General features: G+C 50.8%; 1 protein-coding gene and 1 long non-coding RNA gene across 4 annotated transcripts in view; one reads left to right on the top strand and one right to left on the bottom strand.

Moving 5' to 3' along the window:
• Positions 1 to 313: 313 nt before the first annotated feature.
• BCL6 (BCL6 transcription repressor) overlaps positions 314 to 8,459 on the top strand; it is a 24,289-nt gene continuing 16,143 nt past the window's right edge. The window contains exon 1 of one of the 3 annotated variants that reach the window (XM_039850884.1): positions 314 to 406. The gene's annotated coding sequence lies outside the window, so the exon portion shown is untranslated. Of the gene's footprint in view, positions 407 to 6,745; positions 8,262 to 8,459 lie in introns of those variants that run through there. The other 2 variants (XM_039850887.1, XM_039850885.1) reach the window with 2 other exon arrangements.
• LOC120593048 (uncharacterized) lies at positions 2,747 to 6,704 on the bottom strand. Its single transcript, XR_005650294.1, has 2 exons — positions 6,469 to 6,704; positions 2,747 to 6,265 (listed from the first exon to the last, which is right to left on the bottom strand). It is a non-coding gene; the product is annotated as an uncharacterized LOC120593048 (long non-coding RNA).

The raw sequence follows: 8,459 nt of genomic DNA, 5'->3' as shown, positions 1-8,459 counted from the left end.
TTCTCAGAATTCCAGAGGCCGAGCTTTGCTACAGCGAAGATGTCGACGTCACAGAGGGGGCGCCCACGTGACGGTGGCGGAGCAGGTCGTACCATCGTCTTGAGTCCGGGGAGGGAGGACCACCGTCTGGCCCCTCGAGCCTTGAACTGGAATCTCCAAATCTGAGACGCATGGTCTGTGAAGACCTCGAAATATGCCGGAAAATAAAAAAATATTTTGGTTTTGAGGGCTTTTTATGGGCCAGGGAAGGCAAAAGTCCTGGAGAACTGACACCGGGTCCTCCCCTGCCATGTAGCAGTGGTAAAGTCCGCAGCTCAAATTCCGAGAATTGAGCTCTGTTGATTCTTAGAACTGGGGTTCTTAGAAGTGGTGATGCAAGAAGTTTCTAGGAAAGGCCGGACACCAGGTGATTATTGCTGTTGCTGCCGCCGCTGCTGCTGCTGCCGCCGCCGCCGCTGTTGCCGCTGGTGCCGCTGCCGCCGCCGCTGCTCATGATCATAATTTTACCTTTTAATTCTTTTTTTTTTCCGCTCTTGCCAAATGCTTTGGCTCCAAGTTTCCTATGTGTATCTATTGATATAAATGTATATATTATTTATTCTAGCTGTCAGGTGTTAAAATAAATGCCGAAGATTAGTCCCACGTCTCTCCCACTCTAGGATATAGATTTTTATGTATTTATTATTTTATTCTTGTTGTCTTTGAGTAAATCGGCCGGTTTGGGGAGGCTATTGCCACCCTCCCTTGTGTTGTTTTGGTTTTTGAAAAGGAGGTGGAGGAGAGGAAGGAGGGGACTTAGGGGGCGGCCGAAGCAGAGAGGACGAGACAGTGTTTGGGGGGTGATTCGGGCAAGTCTAGGGGCTGTCTGGCCCTAGACTGCGGAGAGGACGCGCGCTCGCGCTCTCGCTCTTTCTGCTGCCTGCTTGCGTACGGCTTGTGATCTCGCTGGATTCGTGCGGCTGTTTCTCTCTCTCTCTCTCTTTTCTAGCTTGCAAACTGCCTTTCTTGTTCCCTCGCTCCAGCCTCGCCTTCCCACCCTCCCTCCACCTTCCCCTCGCCTCTCCTTCCTTCCCCTCTCCCGTCCTTCTTGGTAACTCCGGGAGGCAAGGAGGGAGGCTGCCTGCTCGCTCGTCCCGCTGGCTCCCTTCCACCGACCTCGGTCCTCTAGATTCCCTGCCTCTGAGCCGAGATTTGGGAGGAAAAATGCAAGCGAACTCCTTGGTGTTTTTTTGTTTTTTGTTTTTTCTTCCACCCCCTTCCCCCCCGCCCCATAAATCCAGATGAAGTATAGTTTCTACTCTTTCCTTTCAGAGCCATGATCTTCCTAACGAGATGCGAGTGTTTTGGTGTCCCCTTCCCCTATGTTTCGGGGGAGGTTTAGTTTGCCTGGGGGCGGGGATGTTGAATACTTTGAAAATTATTCTTTCTTGGTTGAAGTCGAGGGAATCGGGAACCCTCGCGCGCGCTCTCTCTCCATCCTAGGGAGAGAAGCTGATGGCGGGACATGGATTTGCGGAGTGGGTGGGAAAGGGGTGAGCGTTTGCACCTGCGGTGCTGTTCAGCGTGCGGGGACTCCGGGAACCTTCACAGGACAGCCCAGCCGAGCGGGAAGGCGGCGGGATTTCTTGGCGGTCGCAGTGTTTGTATTTTGGGCGCTGCGTGACTCGGTGTTAGCTCCCAATGGCTGTTCCCCCTTTCTTAAATTTTATTTTATTTTTCCCATGGTGCAAGCTTTGTAAATAGACATTTGTGGGCCGAGAGTAGCCGACGTCAAGCTTCAAATTCCCGAGGTCTTTGCACTAGGCGAGGGGAAAAATGAACAGCCCCAGCCCACGTTCCTACGTGCGAGACCCGGGAAGAGAGAAGGACACTTTGTGGCTCTGGCCCGGCGACCCGGCGCGGGAAGAGGGGAGGGGAAGGGTTGCAAGAGCGAAAGGGAGATCTTTGTGAGTGATTTTGCAAAAACGGATTGCGAGGTTGGTTGGATTTGCAACCTGTGGCTCTCCTCGAGGGAGTAGGAATGGGAGAAAGCGGCGGCGGCGGCCCAGGGCGGGAACGGGTGGGGAGTTGGAGCCTCGGAAATCAGCTGCGCTCGGGGGCAGCGTGAGTGAGGGGCCTCCCTGCTGCCGGATGTAGTGTCCGTGGTAAATGTCTTGAGAACTGTGGATTGCGTTGCCTATATGATGCCGTGTTATTGGAACTCTGGCGAAAAATGGAACTAGTGTTGCAATCATGAGTTTTAAAGCTCATCCAGGGAAAACAAGAACACAACAAAACAGGTTTAAAAAAAAAAAATGAAAAGGACCCCTTTTATGTTGTATTCCTTCTCTCAGTAGTTAAGATTGGTGGTGGAGGTCCTGACAGCTGAGCAGGGGAAATGACCCCCAAACAGAGTGCTGAAAGTCTAGAGTTGTTACTGGGTCTCTGTCTCGGGGAGCTGGTCATCCCCTCATCCCCCAGGACTCTGATTTAATCTTTTATGTATTTTTTTTTTCACTCAGTTTATGTTTTCCAGGAGAAAATCTTGTAATGCTTTACTTTTTTTTTTTTTTAAGTAAGTGTCAGTTGACATTTTTTTTTTCTCTCGGAAAAAAAAAAAGGAGAGAGGGAACCAGGGAAAGGGCTGTTTAGAAATACAGTTTGTGGCTCTGAGCAATGCCACCGGCTTCCTCCAGAGAGACTGCCAGTTTCCCTTTTTCTTTGCAAGGTGTATGTGGTTTTAATAAATAACTTTTTAAAAAGAGGGGAACCGGCGAGATCTGTCAGGAGACAGGTATCTATTTTGTTCACTATTTACTACCGAGAGTCTTTGGCACTGGAACAGAACCTCGTAAATCTGCAGCCCAAGTTGAAGTTCATCTGGCCCTAGTCCACACGCTATTCCTGGAGGTAGCAAACATGAGCTCAAAGAAACGAGGTGAAATCACATTCTCACTTTAAAATATATACTTTTTTTTTTTTTAAAGATACTTAAGAAAAGAGAAAAGATATTTGTCTCTGGGGGAGGAGGAAATGGAAAGAAAGCACTGGAGATGGGCATTCCCTTACTAAAATGACTGCAGTGGAGTCTTTAGGCCAAAATAGAAACCCGTAGATTGGAAATATCCCCCTCTCCCATTTATAAATAGAAATTTCCAATATCCTACTATTTGGAAGACTCCAAAACTGCAGGCCCAAACATTGGCTGATTTTAAGGGTCTGTTGATAGTGACAGTAAGGCTAGAAACTGTTTATGAAAACTGGGCATCTTGAGGTAGATGGCAGTCAGAGGAAGCAGGAATTCTCCAACTGGCCTTTTCCTCTGTGCTAGATTTTGAAGGGTTTGACCCTATGCTTTCTTAAAAAGACAGTCGAATTCATTCTAGGTTTGGTGGACAAGAATGGGACTCTATACTATTAAGCTGTTGTTTCCTGAACCTTGAAGAGTTCCAGTTATTGGTTGAGTAAATGGTAGCCAAAACTAGATGTCAAAATCCTTCCTTCCCTCTCTCCGCTGCGCGGTAGCCACTCACAACCCACTTTGTTGTGAAAACTTGCGATTCAGAGGAGGCGGTGCGGCAGCGCCACCCCTCGGTGGGTGAAACTATGTGCAAAAGTCAAATATTTAAAAAATATTGTGAAATGACCTTATGAGGAATTTTTTTTTACCCTTTAGGAAGGGAAGATAAAACTAACTTTTTCAAAACGGACTTTGCAGCTGATCTCTCAAGTGGAGAGGGAAAAAAAGCTTTCCAGCTAGGATGGTGTCATAATAGGCAAAGTAGTTTCAATGAGTGTGTGTCTGGGTGTGCATGTGTGCGCCCGCGGTCGAGGGGAGGGATGGAGAAAGAGAGAGAAAGGGAGGGAGGAGGAGGGAGAGAGAGAGTGGGAGAAGGGCAGAGAAAGAGAGAAGAGGAGGTGAAGAGTGAAGGAGAGAAGAGGGTTGCCTAGGTTGGCTTTAAGTAGGCGAGTTCTCCAGGCAGACGTAGTCCAGTCCTCCTTCTCTTTGGCCTTGACTTCTAAATTCTGCTGCTTGTCTGACATCGATAGGAAGAGAAGTATTTTGGCGTAAAAAAAAGTACTAACTGGAAATCCTGTAGTTCTGCTGGCTGTGATGGTGGTGTATGTGGGAGTGTGAAGTGGAGGAGGTTTGGGGATGGCGTGGGACAATGGTAGGCTGGTCTGTAGCTGGGTTTGGAGCCCTGTAGAAGTAGTGTGGTGCGTGTCGGTTTCCTGCTCTGCGCAACAAGTGGGAACGCCGCCGCAGTGATCCGAGCGAGGGTGCTGTGTTGTGGCAAAGCTGGCTGGTTTCTCTTCGCCCCACTGGAAGCCAGGACGGCTCCTCCCAGCCTTCTCCGCCTCCCAGTCCGGGATAAGCAGCCCTACCAAAAGACGATACTTGTCTCCCCTCCCCCACGCCGGCTTTGCGGAACGCTACAAGCCTGCGTAGGATCAGGAGTTTATTCAAGACTTTCTTTGCTGGTCGACCAGTGTTTGGAAGGGAGCTCTTCTAAATACTATTGAGTGTCATTCTGTTTTTTGAAGACAAGTGCACTTTTTCTTTTCCTTCCCAATACATTCAGCCTTTCGGGCTGGAAAAATCAACGTATAATACATGAACTCAGCTTCAGATACTGTGTTGTGGTTGTTAGAGGCGGGAAGAACGGAATTACAGCCAGTATATTAAATGTTTTCCAGCTTTGCCTATGGAGGCAACTCCCTCCCGCTAACAGACAAAAAAATAAAAAAAGGTTGTGGGTTGTCAGTCGGGTGTGGAAGGTTGTGGCCGCGCGGTGATTTTCGGACGGACTGAGTCTGCCACCTGGTGGTAGGTCTTGATCTAGTTCCCCGCCTTGGGCGGTGGGCCGACCGCGTCACCTTCGCGCCCCTCTCCCCTCCCCTTCCCCAGTATCCCGACTAGGTGATAAGACTGACAGAGAGGGCACCCTCCAATGAGGATGACATCCGACCTCCAAAGTTTTGGTAAGATAGTTGAAAATTAGAAAGCTTCCGGATGCTTGCTTGGTCCACGATTGCTTGGCGATGGACATCTGCCTAAGAGAACCATTAATTAACCCGTTTTGTTCACGCTCTCTCTCTCTGTCGCTGTGGCTTCTCCCCAGGAGGAAGTCGGTAGTAGAGGGATGCCATGGGAGCTCTAGAACATACAACTTTACAGTTGAGGAAACAGGCCTGACGAGGGGGCCTGTTAATGGTGAGTTAGTGACTTAGCCGGCACCAGATTTTAAGCTTCTGAGTTTCCAAGTCAGTGACTGAAAGTCAAAGTCAAGTTTATCTCTGCTCCTTTGAGGCATCTAAGAGAAAGGAACAGTAGTTAGAGCCATGGTTTCAACCTTTCAGGTCACCGTAGTTAGAAATGGCTCTCCAGCTGTCTTGGAGAAATTTGTTTAGAAAGTATGGCCTAAGATTTTCAGTAACAGACATGAAAAGGCTTCTGTTGTGCTGAAGGGTGGAGGTCTCAGATCTCGGGGGTTTGGCTGTGATGAAGGCCCAGTCCCTAGACATGCAGGGATGCTCCTTGTTGCATTTGGATCCTGAAATCACTTTCTTTCCCTTCTTTCTGAACTCTGCTTAGTGGTTTGGAGAGAAATCAGATGCGTGGGTGGGTCACATGGACAGGTAGAGCGTAATCCCCTTAGAATGTGCCATAGCAGCTTCATAGCAAAGTTTTCTTTCTCGAGCTCAAAACTTAAGATGGCAAAGGCGCGTCCGCGTGCTGGCGGCCCCTAGCGACGGCCCGCTCGCACACCCGCGGGAGACGCTGTTGTCTCCACCACCCTGGTCCGCCGGAATTGAGTTCAGCCTCTCCCACTGCGGGAGCTGTTGGAGGCCGCGTCAGAGAAATGCGCCTCTGTTCGGGTTGGAAACGAATCTAGGGACGTGTTTGAAGAGCGGTCAAGTTTGACTCATCGCTTTCCAAGGACAGTTAGTGCCTTCCATCTTCATTAACGTGAATAAAGACCTTGGCTGATTTCTTTCCAGATCGGATTTTTAAAGGCATTGTTTGCTTGGGGAGATCATGCCGCTCCCCTCCCCTGCCAGCCTTTTTACAAAGGCCGAGCCAGATCCAGCCAGGATGGCTGAGATATCTTTGCCCGGGGACGTGGTTTGCTGGCATTGTCTGCCGGCCCTTTCTGGAAGGCTGTCGCGAGCGAGCTGGGCTCATGGGGAGCGTCCCTTCTGCAGCTCCTCTTCAGATCTTGGTGATAAAACACATCCCTCTATTTTATTGCATTTCCTAGAAGCTTGCGGGCTTGCAAGAGCGCTGTTGGCAGGAAACGTGATATAAATGAAAGTCAGGACATAATGTCCCTGAACACCTCGGTCACCCAAAACGACTGCCGAGGCCACCACGTTACCAAATAAGCTTTCATCTACTGTCAATTCCCTCCCCCTCCCTCCCCCTATCCAAGAGCGCGGAGTATCCCACCCCACCCCAACAAAAACAACTCCGTGGTTTGAGCCCACCCGCTACCGCTGGACCATTGTGACAGGACCGGAGTAGCTGTTTAGCTGAGATGCTGCGGAGAAAGGGAGCGCTTCGGCAGGATCCTTAATGTGGGTTTCACTGCGGCAGCTCCAGCCTTATTAAAATTCCTCGGCCCTGCCTCTAAACAGTGTTTTGCACTTCCACTCTCCTTTGGATTTCTCAGCGAGTTACTGTAGTTATTAGATTACCAATAATCCAAAAGCCGGGATTGGGCGGGGGGGGGGGGAGGAGGAGAGGGGAACGGAAGGACTTCTCCAGATCCTGAGACTGTCTAAACTAGGTCAATGGGAAGGAGGGGCGGGGCGACGAGAGGCTTGTTGGTTTCCAGCCTTGATGGAGGGCTCCCTCTAGTGTTAGTCCATGATAAAACATGATTAGGTTTGAGCTCCCGGAACCACGGGACTCCTAATTTACAATAAATGCATTTACTTAATTTTAACTTCTGTTCCTGGATTCTCACCCCATTCCATATTAAATTTCAGCTTTCGCTTTCACGTTTATTCCACCGGGGAAAGGGATGAGAAAGCTTTCAAGTCAGATTTTATGAGGCTGAAAAGGCCCGGTCTTAATGAACGGACATTGACCTCATCTCCGCCGCTGATGCGATGCGCGGAGGCGTGTGTCACTATCGCGGGTTTTAGGACGCAGCTGAGGCCTGAAGGCAGCTTCTTTTGCACCTCCCATCCCCCACCCCAGGCCCCCGAAACTGCCTCTCGGAGCCGGCTACTGAGACCAATTAGGAGATGGCTCCCGGGGAGTTATAATTTCGAGGGAGGCCACGGGAAGGCGAGGCAACCTCGGAGCGCGCGGTGGGGTCCGCGCCCGGGCCTCTGCTGAATCCTAACCATATCGCTACGGTTTCGGAGAAAGTGAATTCGGAAATCTCAAAACATGTCCAGGTTTGACCTGGCAGCTCCAATTCTGAAGATTTAGAGCGGAAACCGAGCCGAGCTGGGTTCCACTACTTGCTAACGTAGGCAGAAAGGGGCTTTCGGTTTAGTTTCCTCCAGCTCGGCTATGAGCGCTGAATGGAGACCCTCAGCCCTAGGGACTCCATCTTTTTTGACCTTGACGGCTCGCCTAACCACTCTCTTGGGGGTTGGGAGCCAAACAAAAAGAGAAAAAGAAATGACGCCCCAGGCAAACAAACGCCGGGACTGGGCAACTGGAAGTCATGAAATGAGCCTCGGATTTCACCCCAAATCCTGGATTTTATACTGGCTTTGCTACTAACTTGTCTGAGAGTCGTCATTTATAAAATCGTCATAGGGGAAGAGTTGGACTAAGTGAGCTGTAAGAGTCCGTGGATAGGGCGCGGCCGAGGGATTTAGGGGAAAGTGTGCCATATTCCCCGCGAGCCTCCGCGGGCGGCCCCCCCTCCTCGGTGAATCCCCGGCGGCCCGCTGCGCAGGCAGAGATCCTGGAGGCCGTCGGGGGCCGGCAGCTTCCTGGAAAGTTACTTCTCGTTGGAGCCGGCGATAGGCAGAGAGCGTTCTGTGAAATCCGCTGAGCTGAGATCGACTACGTTCCGGGAATGAGAGGGCTGTGCCATTCCCCTCACTGCCCCCTGCCTTGACAGCTTAACAGGAAAAAAAAAAGGGCACATACAATGTTAGCTACCGAGGTGCAGGGAAAGTTTTATTTGAAGGCAAACAAATTAAGGGCTGCCACAGTCTTACCACGGGGCCTCCGCCGAGCCTGCGGGGGCTTGGAGGCGGATGGGCAGCGGTGCGGGCCCGACAGCCCCGGGTGGGCGTTCCCTGGCAGACAGGTACGGTATGATGGGGGTGGGCAAATCTGTGCCAGCTTGCTCCGGCGCGCAGGGCTGGAGTTTGCCCGTGTGTGTAAGCGAGAGAATGGGCTGCGTAGTGTCTGCCGAGTGGAAGAGGGAGGGAAAGGATGGGGTCTTTGTATTGGCTTGCTCTCTCTGAACCTTGCCTCTCGCCCTTCTCTCATCTCTTATCTCTCT

Source organism: Pteropus medius, unplaced genomic scaffold (genome assembly GCF_902729225.1).
Source record: "Pteropus medius unplaced genomic scaffold, Ma_sr-lr_union100, whole genome shotgun sequence".
Classification (NCBI taxonomy): domain Eukaryota; kingdom Metazoa; phylum Chordata; class Mammalia; order Chiroptera; family Pteropodidae; genus Pteropus; species Pteropus medius.
This window is presented reverse-complemented; position numbering and strand designations above follow the sequence as displayed.